This window comes from Electrona antarctica (assembly GCF_951216825.1).
Source record: "Electrona antarctica genome assembly, chromosome: 6".
Taxonomy (NCBI): Eukaryota; Metazoa; Chordata; class Actinopteri; order Myctophiformes; family Myctophidae; genus Electrona; species Electrona antarctica.
Window position 1 is genome coordinate 59,136,216 of NC_136811.1, and position 14,342 is coordinate 59,150,557.

The 14,342-nt window shown below is 45.1% G+C and overlaps 1 protein-coding gene across 1 annotated transcript in view; it reads right to left on the reverse strand.

Annotated features, from left to right (window-relative positions):
• The window catches only part of LOC306924611 (protein 4.1-like), a 110,225-nt gene extending 98,475 nt beyond the window's left edge, over positions 1-11,750 (reverse strand). The window contains exon 1 of the mRNA XM_079503184.1: positions 11,691-11,750. The gene's annotated coding sequence lies outside the window, so the exon portion shown is untranslated. The remainder of the gene's footprint in view (positions 1-11,690) is intronic.
• Between the last annotated feature and the right edge of the window lie 2,592 nt (positions 11,751-14,342).

The window sequence follows — 14,342 nt, forward strand, 5'->3', positions numbered from 1 at the left end:
ATGGATTTTTTTCCGAAGACTCCTGGACTTGAAAAGAGTATTTTGCGTTGAATAAATTGGTTTATAAATCCATGTCGTTACACACCTGCATCTCCACTAGCTAAAGAGTGATGGGTTGCCCCCCGAAAATAGCTGATCAACAAGCTCACAACGTGTCACACTGCGACACATTGAGAGCTTGTAGATCTGCTATTTTCACTATTTTGGTCCAAAAGTGCCCTCTACGAGATTTCAGCCCCTCTGACACTCTCTGCACATCCCTGTGCCACGGACACATTATCCATGTACGGACATGTTGGTGACCCTTGACCTCTGTTGGTGACCCCTGACCTCTGCTCGGAACCGTTTTGTTGAGTTTCATGGCTAACTATTGGTGTGGTTTATAACACTGTTACTGAACTCACTGAGGAGTTGCATGGATACGTATTGGTGTGAACTCACTGAGGACGCTGGCATCGACTGTTCGCCGCTTCACCTCCCAATGTATGAATGAATGGACCATATTGTCCATATTGGACTTATTGGACAAGCGCTATAAAAATCCAATGAATTATTATAATCATGCAGACAGTAGTAGTTCAGTACTAGTAGTAGCATGTTGTACATCATCATTCCAACATGCAGACAGTAGTATAGGAGTTCAGTACTAGTAGTAGCATGTTGTACATCATCATTCCAACATGCAGACAGTAGTATAGGAGTTCAGTACTAGTAGTAGCATGTTGTACATCATCATTTCAACATGCAGACAGTAGTATAGGAGTTTAGTACTAGTAGTAGCATGTTGTACATCATCATTCCAACATGCAGACAGTAGTATAGGAGTTCAGTACTAGTAGTAGCATGTTGTACATCATTATTTCAACATGCAGACAGTAGTATAGGAGTTTAGTACTAGTAGTAGCATGTTGTACATCATCATTCCAACATGCAGACAGTAGTAAAGGAGTTTAGTACTAGTAGTAGCATGTTGTACATCATCATTCCAACATGCAGACAGTAGTATAGGAGTTTAGTACTAGTAGTAGCATGTTGTACATCATCATTTCAACATGCAGACAGTAGTAAAGGAGTTTAGTACTAGTAGTAGCATGTTGTACATCATCATTCCAACATGCAGACAGTAGTATAGGAGTTTAGTACTAGTAGTAGCATGTTGTACATCATCATTTCAACATGCAGACAGTAGTAAAGGAGTTTAGTACTAGTAGTAGCATGTTGTACATCATCATTCCAACATGCAGACAGTAGTATAGGAGTTTAGTACTAGTAGTAGCATGTTGTACATCATCATTTCAACATGCAGACAGTAGTAAAGGAGTTTAGTACTAGTAGTAGCATGTTGTACATCATCATTTCAACATGCAGACAGTAGTAAAGGAGTTTAGTACTAGTAGTAGCATGTTGTACATCATCATTCCAACATGCAGACAGTAGTATAGGAGTTTAGTACTAGTAGTAGCATGTTGTACATCATCATTCCAACATGCAGACAGTAGTATAGGAGTTTAGTACTAGTAGTAGCATGTTGTACATCATCATTTCAACATGCAGACAGTAGTAAAGGAGTTTAGTACTAGTAGTAGCATGTTGTACATCATCATTCCAACATGCAGACAGTAGTATAGGAGTTTAGTACTAGTAGTAGCATGTTGTACATCATCATTCCAACATGCAGACAGTAGTAAAGGAGTTTAGTACTAGTAGTAGCATGTTGTACATCATCATTCCAACATGCAGACAGTAGTATAGGAGTTCAGTACTAGTAGTAGCATGTTGTACATCATCATTCCAACATGCAGACAGTAGTATAGGAGTTTAGTACTAGTAGTAGCATGTTGTACATCATCATTTCAACATGCAGACAGTAGTAAAGGAGTTTAGTACTAGTAGTAGCATGTTGTACATCATCATTCCAACATGCAGACAGTAGTATAGGAGTTCAGTACTAGTAGTAGCATGTTGTACATCATCATTCCAACATGCAGACAGTAGTATAGGAGTTCAGTACTAGTAGTAGCATGTTGTACATCAAGCTGTTTTACACAGATAACGATGTCTAGTGGCTTCAGAGACGCACAAATTCACAATGACACCCCCTCCCAAACTCTACTGTCACCACAACGTTACTGAGTCCTCCCAAACTCTACTGTCACCACAACGTTACTGAGTCCTCCCAAACTCTACTGTCACCACAACGTTACTGTCACTACCACAGTCCTCCCAAACTCTACTGTCACCACAACGTTACTGTCACTACCACAGTCCTCCCAAACTCTACCGTCACCACAACGTTACTGAGTCCTCCCAAACTCTACCGTCACCACAACGTTACTGTCACTACCACAGTCCTCCCAAACTCTACTGTCACCACAACGTTACTGTCACTACCACAGTCCTCCTAAACTCTACTGTCACCACAACGTTACTGAGTCCTCCTAAACTCTACTGTCACCACAACCTTACTGAGTCCTCCCAAACTCTACTGTCACCACAACGTTACTGAGTCCTCCCAAACTCTACTGTCACCACAACGTTACTGAGTCCTCCTAAACTCTACTGTCACCACAACGTTACTGAGTCCTCCCAAACTCTACCGTCACCACAACGTTACTGAGTCCTCCTAAACTCTACTGTCACCACAACGTTACTGAGTCCTCCCAAACTCTACTGTCACCACAACGTTACTGAGTCCTCCTAAACTCTACTGTCACCACAACGTTACTGAGTCCTCCTAAACTCTACTGTCACCACAACGTTACTGAGTCCTCCTAAACTCTACTGTCACCACAACGTTACTGAGTCCTCCTAAACTCTACTGTCACCACAACGTTACTGAGTCCTCCTAAACTCTACTGTCACCACAACGTTACTGAGTCCTCCTAAACTCTACTGTCACCACAACGTTACTGAGTCCTCCTAAACTCTACTGTCACCACAACGTTACTGAGTCCTCCTAAACTCTACTGTCACCACAACGTTACTGAGTCCTCCTAAACTCTACTGTCACCACAACGTTACTGAGTCCTCCTAAACTCTACTGTCACCACAACGTTACTGAGTCCTCCCAAACTCTACTGTCACCACAACGTTACTGAGTCCTCCCAAACTCTACTGTCACCACAACGTTACTGAGTCCTCCTAAACTCTACTGTCACCACAACGTTACTGAGTCCTCCTAAACTCTACTGTCACCACAACGTTACTGAGTCCTCCTAAACTCTACTGTCACCACAACGTTACTGAGTCCTCCCAAACTCTACTGTCACCACAACGTTACTGTCACTACCACAGTCCTCCCAAACTCTACTGTCACCACAACGTTACTGAGTCCTCCCAAACTCTACTGTCACCACAACGTTACTGAGTCCTCCCAAACTCTACCGTCACCACAACGTTACTGAGTCCTCCCAAACTCTACTGTCACCACAACGTTACTGAGTCCTCCTAAACTCTACTGTCACCACAACGTTACTGAGTCCTCCCAAACTCTACTGTCACCACAACGTTACTGAGTCCTCCTAAACTCTACTGTCACCACAACGTTACTGAGTCCTCCCAAACTCTACTGTCACCACAACGTTACTGAGTCCTCCTAAACTCTACTGTCACCACAACGTTACTGAGTCCTCCCAAACTCTACTGTCACCACAACGTTACTGAGTCCTCCCAAACTCTACTGTCACCACAACGTTACTGAGTCCTCCCAAACTCTACTGTCACCACAACGTTACTGAGTCCTCCTAAACTCTACTGTCACCACAACGTTACTGAGTCCTCCTAAACTCTACTGTCACCACAACGTTACTGAGTCCTCCCAAACTCTACTGTCACCACAACGTTACTGAGTCCTCCTAAACTCTACCGTCACCACAACGTTACTGAGTCCTCCTAAACTCTACCGTCACCACAACGTTACTGAGTCCTCCCAAACTCTACTGTCACCACAACGTTACTGAGTCCTCCTAAACTCTACCGTCACCACAACGTTACTGAGTCCTCCCAAACTCTACTGTCACCACAACGTTACTGAGTCCTCCCAAACTCTACTGTCACCACAACGTTACTGAGTCCTCCTAAACTCTACTGTCACCACAACGTTACTGAGTCCTCCTAAACTCTACTGTCACCACAACGTTACTGAGTCCTCCCAAACTCTACTGTCACCACAACGTTACTGAGTCCTCCTAAACTCTACTGTCACCACAACGTTACTGAGTCCTCCTAAACTCTACTGTCACCACAACGTTACTGAGTCCTCCCAAACTCTACTGTCACCACAACGTTACTGAGTCCTCCTAAACTCTACTGTCACCACAACGTTACTGAGTCCTCCTAAACTCTACTGTCACCACAACGTTACTGAGTCCTCCCAAACTCTACTGTCACCACAACGTTACTGAGTCCTCCCAAACTCTACTGTCACCACAACGTTACTGAGTCCTCCCAAACTCTACTGTCACCACAACGTTACTGAGTCCTCCCAAACTCTACTGTCACCACAACGTTACTGAGTCCTCCCAAACTCTACCGTCACCACAACGTTACTGAGTCCTCCCAAACTCTACTGTCACCACAACGTTACTGAGTCCACCTAAACTCTACTGTCACCACAACGTTACTGAGTCCTCCTAAACTCTACTGTCACCACAACGTTACTGAGTCCTCCCAAACTCTACCGTCACCACAACGTTACTGAGTCCTCCCAAACTCTACTGTCACCACAACGTTACTGAGTCCTCCCAAACTCTACTGTCACCACAACGTTACTGAGTCCTCCTAAACTCTACTGTCACCACAACGTTACTGAGTCCTCCTAAACTCTACTGTCACCACAACGTTACTGAGTCCTCCTAAACTCTACTGTCACCACAACGTTACTGAGTCCTCCCAAACTCTACTGTCACCACAACGTTACTGAGTCCTCCTAAACTCTACTGTCACCACAACGTTACTGAGTCCTCCTAAACTCTACTGTCACCACAACGTTACTGAGTCCTCCTAAACTCTACTGTCACCACAACGTTACTGAGTCCTCCTAAACTCTACTGTCACCACAACGTTACTGAGTCCTCCTAAACTCTACCGTCACCACAACGTTACTGAGTCCTCCTAAACTCTACCGTCACCACAACGTTACTGAGTCCTCCTAAACTCTACTGTCACCACAACGTTACTGAGTCCTCCTAAACTCTACCGTCACCACAACGTTACTGAGTCCTCCTAAACTCTACTGTCACCACAACGTTACTGAGTCCTCCTAAACTCTACTGTCACCACAACGTTACTGAGTCCTCCTAAACTCTACTGTCACCACAACGTTACTGAGTCCTCCTAAACTCTACTGTCACCACAACGTTACTGAGTCCTCCTAAACTCTACTGTCACCACAACGTTACTGAGTCCTCCTAAACTCTACTGTCACCACAACGTTACTGAGTCCTCCCAAACTCTACTGTCACCACAACGTTACTGAGTCCTCCTAAACTCTACTGTCACCACAACGTTACTGAGTCCTCCTAAACTCTACTGTCACCACAACGTTACTGAGTCCTCCCAAACTCTACTGTCACCACAACGTTACTGAGTCCTCCCAAACTCTACTGTCACCACAACGTTACTGAGTCCTCCTAAACTCTACTATCACCACAACGTTACTGAGTCCTCCCAAACTCTACTGTCACCACAACGTTACTGAGTCCTCCCAAACTCTACTGTCACCACAACGTTACTGAGTCCTCCCAAACTCTACTGTCACCACAACGTTACTGAGTCCTCCTAAACTCTACTGTCACCACAACGTTACTGAGTCCTCCTAAACTCTACTGTCACCACAACGTTACTGAGTCCTCCTAAACTCTACCGTCACCACAACGTTACTGAGTCCTCCTAAACTCTACTGTCACCACAACGTTACTGAGTCCTCCTAAACTCTACTGTCACCACAACGTTACTGAGTCCTCCTAAACTCTACTGTCACCACAACGTTACTGAGTCCTCCCAAACTCTACCGTCACCACAACGTTACTGAGTCCTCCTAAACTCTACTGTCACCACAACGTTACTGAGTCCTCCTAAACTCTACTGTCACCACAACGTTACTGAGTCCTCCCAAACTCTACTGTCACCACAACGTTACTGAGTCCTCCTAAACTCTACTGTCACCACAACGTTACTGAGTCCTCCTAAACTCTACTGTCACCACAACGTTACTGAGTCCTCCCAAACTCTACTGTCACCACAACGTTACTGAGTCCTCCTAAACTCTACTGTCACCACAACGTTACTGAGTCCTCCTAAACTCTACTGTCACCACAACGTTACTGAGTCCTCCTAAACTCTACTGTCACCACAACGTTACTGAGTCCTCCCAAACTCTACTGTCACCACAACGTTACTGAGTCCTCCTAAACTCTACTGTCACCACAACGTTACTGAGTCCTCCCAAACTCTACCGTCACCACAACGTTACTGAGTCCTCCCAAACTCTACTGTCACCACAACGTTACTGAGTCCTCCCAAACTCTACTGTCACCACAACGTTACTGAGTCCTCCTAAACTCTACTGTCACCACAACGTTACTGAGTCCTCCCAAACTCTACTGTCACCACAACGTTACTGAGTCCTCCTAAACTCTACTGTCACCACAACGTTACTGAGTCCTCCTAAACTCTACCGTCACCACAACGTTACTGAGTCCTCCCAAACTCTACTGTCACCACAACGTTACTGAGTCCTCCTAAACTCTACTGTCACCACAACGTTACTGAGTCCTCCTAAACTCTACTGTCACCACAACGTTACTGAGTCCTCCCAAACTCTACTGTCACCACAACGTTACTGAGTCCTCCCAAACTCTACTGTCACCACAACGTTACTGAGTCCTCCTAAACTCTACTGTCACCACAACGTTACTGAGTCCTCCTAAACTCTACTGTCACCACAACGTTACTGAGTCCTCCTAAACTCTACTGTCACCACAACGTTACTGAGTCCTCCTAAACTCTACTGTCACCACAACGTTACTGAGTCCTCCTAAACTCTACTGTCACCACAACGTTACTGAGTCCTCCTAAACTCTACCGTCACCACAACGTTACTGAGTCCTCCTAAACTCTACTGTCACCACAACGTTACTGAGTCCTCCTAAACTCTACTGTCACCACAACATTACTGAGTCCTCCTAAACTCTACTGTCACCACAACGTTACTGAGTCCTCCCAAACTCTACTGTCACCACAACGTTACTGAGTCCTCCCAAACTCTACTGTCACCACAACGTTACTGAGTCCTCCCAAACTCTACTGTCACCACAACGTTACTGAGTCCTCCTAAACTCTACTGTCACCACAACGTTACTGAGTCCTCCTAAACTCTACTGTCACCACAACGTTACTGAGTCCTCCCAAACTCTACTGTCACCACAACGTTACTGAGTCCTCCTAAACTCTACTGTCACCACAACGTTACTGAGTCCTCCTAAACTCTACTGTCACCACAACGTTACTGAGTCCTCCCAAACTCTACTGTCACCACAACGTTACTGAGTCCTCCCAAACTCTACTGTCACCACAACGTTACTGAGTCCTCCTAAACTCTACTGTCACCACAACGTTACTGAGTCCTCCCAAACTCTACTGTCACCACAACGTTACTGAGTCCTCCTAAACTCTACTGTCACCACAACGTTACTGAGTCCTCCTAAACTCTACTGTCACCACAACGTTACTGAGTCCTCCTAAACTCTACTGTCACCACAACGTTACTGAGTCCTCCTAAACTCTACTGTCACCACAACGTTACTGAGTCCTCCTAAACTCTACTGTCACCACAACGTTACTGAGTCCTCCTAAACTCTACTGTCACCACAACGTTACTGAGTCCTCCTAAACTCTACTGTCACCACAACGTTACTGAGTCCTCCTAAACTCTACTGTCACCACAACGTTACTGAGTCCTCCTAAACTCTACTGTCACCACAACGTTACTGAGTCCTCCTAAACTCTACTGTCACCACAACGTTACTGAGTCCTCCCAAACTCTACTGTCACCACAACGTTACTGAGTCCTCCCAAACTCTACTGTCACCACAATGTTACTGAGTCCTCCTAAACTCTACTGTCACCACAACGTTACTGAGTCCTCCTAAACTCTACTGTCACCACAACGTTACTGAGTCCTCCCAAACTCTACTGTCACCACAACGTTACTGAGTCCTCCCAAACTCTACTGTCACCACAACGTTACTGAGTCCTCCTAAACTCTACCGTCACCACAACGTTACTGAGTCCTCCTAAACTCTACCGTCACCACAACGTTACTGAGTCCTCCTAAACTCTACTGTCACCACAACGTTACTGAGTCCTCCTAAACTCTACTGTCACCACAATGTTACTGAGTCCTCCTAAACTCTACTGTCACCACAACGTTACTGAGTCCTCCTAAACTCTACTGTCACCACAACGTTACTGAGTCCTCCCAAACTCTACTGTCACCACAACGTTACTGAGTCCTCCCAAACTCTACTGTCACCACAACGTTACTGAGTCCTCCTAAACTCTACCGTCACCACAACGTTACTGAGTCCTCCTAAACTCTACCGTCACCACAACGTTACTGAGTCCTCCTATACTCTACTGTCACCACAACGTTACTGAGTCCTCCCAAACTCTACTGTCACCACAACGTTACTGAGTCCTCCTAAACTCTACTGTCACCACAACGTTACTGAGTCCTCCCAAACTCTACTGTCACCACAACGTTACTGAGTCCTCCCAAACTCTACCGTCACCACAACGTTACTGAGTCCTCCCAAACTCTACTGTCACCACAACGTTACTGAGTCCTCCCAAACTCTACTGTCACCACAACGTTACTGAGTCCTCCTAAACTCTACTGTCACCACAACGTTACTGTCACTACCACAGTCCTCCCAAACTCTACCGTCACCACAACGTTACTGAGTCCTCCTAAACTCTACTGTCACCACAACGTTACTGAGTCCTCCCAAACTCTACTGTCACCACAACGTTACTGAGTCCTCCTAAACTCTACTGTCACCACAACGTTACTGAGTCCTCCTAAACTCTACTGTCACCACAACGTTACTGAGTCCTCCCAAACTCTACTGTCACCACAACGTTACTGAGTCCTCCCAAACTCTACCGTCACCACAACGTTACTGAGTCCTCCCAAACTCTACTGTCACCACAACGTTACTGAGTCCTCCTAAACTCTACCGTCACCACAACGTTACTGAGTCCTCCTAAACTCTACTGTCACCACAACGTTACTGAGTCCTCCTAAACTCTACTGTCACCACAACGTTACTGAGTCCTCCCAAACTCTACTGTCACCACAACGTTACTGAGTCCTCCTAAACTCTACCATCACCACAACGTTACTGAGTCCTCCTAAACTCTACTGTCACCACAACGTTACTGAGTCCTCCTAAACTCTACTGTCACCACAACGTTACTGAGTCCTCCTAAACTCTACTGTCACCACAACGTTACTGAGTCCTCCTAAACTCTACTGTCACCACAACGTTACTGAGTCCTCCTAAACTCTACTGTCACCACAACGTTACTGAGTCCTCCCAAACTCTACTGTCACCACAACGTTACTGAGTCCTCCCAAACTCTACTGTCACCACAACGTTACTGAGTCCTCCTAAACTCTACTGTCACCACAACGTTACTGAGTCCTCCTAAACTCTACTGTCACCACAACGTTACTGAGTCCTCCTAAACTCTACTGTCACCACAACGTTACTGAGTCCTCCCAAACTCTACTGTCACCACAACGTTACTGAGTCCTCCTAAACTCTACCGTCACCACAACGTTACTGAGTCCTCCTAAACTCTACTGTCACCACAACGTTACTGAGTCCTCCTAAACTCTACTGTCACCACAACGTTACTGAGTCCTCCCAAACTCTACTGTCACCACAACGTTACTGAGTCCTCCCAAACTCTACTGTCACCACAACGTTACTGAGTCCTCCTAAACTCTACCATCACCACAACGTTACTGAGTCCTCCTAAACTCTACTGTCACCACAACGTTACTGAGTCCTCCTAAACTCTACTGTCACCACAACGTTACTGAGTCCTCCTAAACTCTACCATCACCACAACGTTACTGAGTCCTCCTAAACTCTACTGTCACCACAACGTTACTGAGTCCTCCCAAACTCTACTGTCACCACAACGTTACTGAGTCCTCCCAAACTCTACTGTCACCACAACGTTACTGAGTCCTCCTAAACTCTACTGTCACCACAACGTTACTGAGTCCTCCTAAACTCTACTGTCACCACAACGTTACTGAGTCCTCCCAAACTCTACTGTCACCACAACGTTACTGAGTCCTCCTAAACTCTACCATCACCACAACGTTACTGAGTCCTCCTAAACTCTACTGTCACCACAACGTTACTGAGTCCTCCTAAACTCTACTGTCACCACAACGTTACTGAGTCCTCCTAAACTCTACTGTCACCACAACGTTACTGAGTCCTCCTAAACTCTACTGTCACCACAACGTTACTGAGTCCTCCTAAACTCTACTGTCACCACAACGTTACTGAGTCCTCCCAAACTCTACTGTCACCACAACGTTACTGAGTCCTCCTAAACTCTACTGTCACCACAACGTTACTGAGTCCTCCTAAACTCTACTGTCACCACAACGTTACTGAGTCCTCCTAAACTCTACTGTCACCACAACGTTACTGAGTCCTCCTAAACTCTACTGTCACCACAACGTTACTGAGTCCTCCCAAACTCTGCTGTCACTGTCTTGGTCATACAGTACCAACGTTACTGTCACTAGCCCTAGCCCCAAATAGCTGATCTATAAGCTCAAAATGCGTCACATTGCCGGGGCCGCTAACTCAGGTAACACACTAACTCAGGTAACACACACACACACACACACACACACACATTAAGTGAAGGTGGGGGCCGCTTGTGGCCCGCGGGCCACCTGTTGCCCATGTGTGTTTTATAACAGCATAGCACTAAATGGTAAATAAAAATGGTGCATTTATATAGCGCCTTTATCCATGTAGACAGGAGGAGCCGGGATTCGAACCGCCGACCCATGGATCATTGGACGACCTGCTCTACCTATTGAGCCACAGTCGCCCTCACCATATACCATTATATACCATATAACACATATCATACACTCAGCAGAAGGTAGTTTTATAACATAACTCACCACATTTCATCCACATAGAAGATCACCATGGAGTCCATTATGTCCACACCGCCATGGAGACAGACAGACAGACAGACAGACAGACAGACAGACAGACAGACAGACAGACAGACAGACAGACAGTTTTATTAATAGACTTGTCATTGTCCTACAGAACATCACATATGGCACATGGGAGCTGGATGTCATTATGCTAATTAGATGCTAAACTAGGCCTATATTTATTATAATGATATGCAACTACACTACATTCACACGCACTCATTTATTTATGTCCACATTAAGAGACGTATTTGTTACAAAGTGCTGTGTAAGAAATGTTGTACAGTCAGCTAATCTACACACACCGCTCAGGGGTACATGAACGTGTGTGTGTGTGTGTGTATGTGTGTGTGTGTGTGTGTGTGTGTGTGTGTGTGTGTGTGTGTGTGTGTGTGTGTGTGTGTGTGTGTGTGTGTGTTACCTGAGTGAGTGTGTTGGTGTCCTGCTTGCTGTTACATCCCATAATAGTCCACACACACACACACACACACTTCTCTTCTCGTCACAACTTACAACTGTGTCAAACTGCAGCTCCCAGCCTGGTGTCACATGACTCACCCGTAATGACGAATCACCCAACGGTGGGATGTCCCCTGAGGACCCCTCCCTCTGGGGGGGTGGGATGTCCCCTGAGGACCCCTCCCTCTGGGGGGGGGGGGGGGGGGGGGGGGGTCCCAGCCAAATCTACTGGAAGACACCAAGATCATAATGTAGTCATTTATCCACAGTGACTTAGTGTAAACACTGTAAACACATACAGTAAACTATAGGATCATTGAATGCAGAGAGACAGTGTAGCGTCTCAGTAAACTATAGGATCATAGAATGCAGAGAGACAGTGTAGCGTCTCAGTAAACTATAGGATCATAGAATGCAGAGAGACAGTGTAGCGTCTCAGTAAACTATAGGATCATAGAATGCAGAGAGACAGTGTAGCGTCTCAGTAAACTATAGGATCATAGAATGCAGAGAGACAGTGTAGCGTCTCAGTAAACTATAGGATCATTGAATGCAGAGAGACAGTGTAGCGTCTCAGTAAACTATAGGATCATAGAATGCAGAGAGACAGTGTAGCGTCTCAGTAAACTATAGGATCATAGAATGCAGAGACAGTGTAGCGTCTCAGTAAACTATAGGATCATAGAATGCAGAGAGACAGTGTAGTGTCTCAGTAAACTATAGGATCATAGAATGCAGAGAGACAGTGTAGCGTCTCAGTAAACTATAGGATCATAGAATGCAGAGACAGTAAACTATAGGATCATAGAATGCAGAGAGACAGTGTAGCGTCTCAGTAAACTATAGGATCATAGAATGCAGAGAGACAGTGTAGCGTCTCAGTAAACTATAGGATCATAGAATGCAGAGAGACAGTGTAGTGTCTCAGTAAACTATAGGATCATAGAATGCAGAGAGACAGTGTAGCGTCTCAGTAGACTATAGGATCATAGGATGCAGAGAGACAGTAAACTATAGGATCATAGAATGCAGAGAGACAGTGTAGTGTCTCAGTAAACTATAGGATCATAGAATGCAGAGAGACAGTAAACTATAGGATCATAGGATGCAGAGAGACAGTGTAGTGTCTCAGTAAACTATAGGATCATAGAATGCAGAGAGACAGTGTAGCGTCTCAGTAAACTATAGGATCATAGAATGCAGAGAGACAGTGTAGCGTCTCAGTAAACTATAGGATCATAGAATGCAGAGAGACAGTAAACTATAGGTAGTGTAGTACACAGTGTAGTGTCTCAGTAAACCAGGGGTGGACTGGCCAGTACCAGGCATATGCCCAGTGGGCCGGCCCTCTGGTGGGCTGGTCTGGGCCAAATGTTAAATTAGTTGTCTGTTGGTTGTGTTTCTTATGTTGTACTGTAAATATGGTTGTGTTAAGGGCTTGTATTTCAACTATTTGTAACTATTTGTATATAGTAGAGTAGAGTAGTAGTAGTGTATCTGTGCGCTGGTTGTGGTGGGCCAGGCTGGGCCAAATTCCGCGAAAATGTCCGGGCCGAATTATTGTCTCAGTCCAGCACTGCAGGAAACTATAGGACAGTGCACACATTTACTATCGCGCAGAACAGAAAATATATCCACCCACCAGCCTTCCGCCTGGAGGCTGATAACACCAACTGTCACACACACACACACACACACACACACACACACACACACACACACACACACACACACACACACACACACACACACACACACAAAAGTCTTCTGAAAGAATATATGTTCAAAGATTTGTGCCGCATTTTCACGATTTTTCAAAAATAGCAGACATACAAGCTCGTAGCTCGCCACTCGGTGGCGCGCTATGAGCTTGTAGATTGTCACACACACATTTCACCAACTCATATCATCACTGTGCCATTTTGGAAAAATATTATCTTTTGAATTTTGAAAACTTTATAAAGTTCAAGAGTGCCTGTTTTATCTATAAATGTTTAAATGATTTAGCTCCTCCTCCTCCCAAGGAATTTATACATAAAAAGAGAGACAGTGATACCCTGTATCACTATTACCCTAATAATAGTTGAATCTTTTCTTATTTTTTTTAATTCTTACTAGTCTTATTACGTTTGAAATGTACTAGGTATTTGTATGCTCTGTTTGTCCTGTATGTCAGTCCTGTTTGTATTGTTTGATGTTTGATGTCTGGTGACTGCTGATGGAAATTAGCATGTTTTGCTGAATCTGATATATTTACATTGCATGTTTAATGTAATGTTCATCAATATACAGCACTGTCCCGATTAACCCATTTTGGGCGGGAACCCTTTTTGGTGTTTTAAAGCATCAAAGCAAACAGCAAACAGCAAAGCAAAGCAAAGTTCTTTGTTTACCCAGGGTGAAGGGTCTAAGCTCCAGATGCTTGTTTACAGCCACACCCTGCTCATAGAACATTTCATGGATGGGGTTCAATGCCTTGCTCAAGGGCACTTCAGCGGTGGTCATTTTAACGTGCCGGTCCTGGGATTCGAACTGGCGACCTTCCGGTATCAAGACCGCTCCGCAATCCGTTCGGCCACCGCTGCTATTGAAAAATAGCAGATCTACAAGCTCA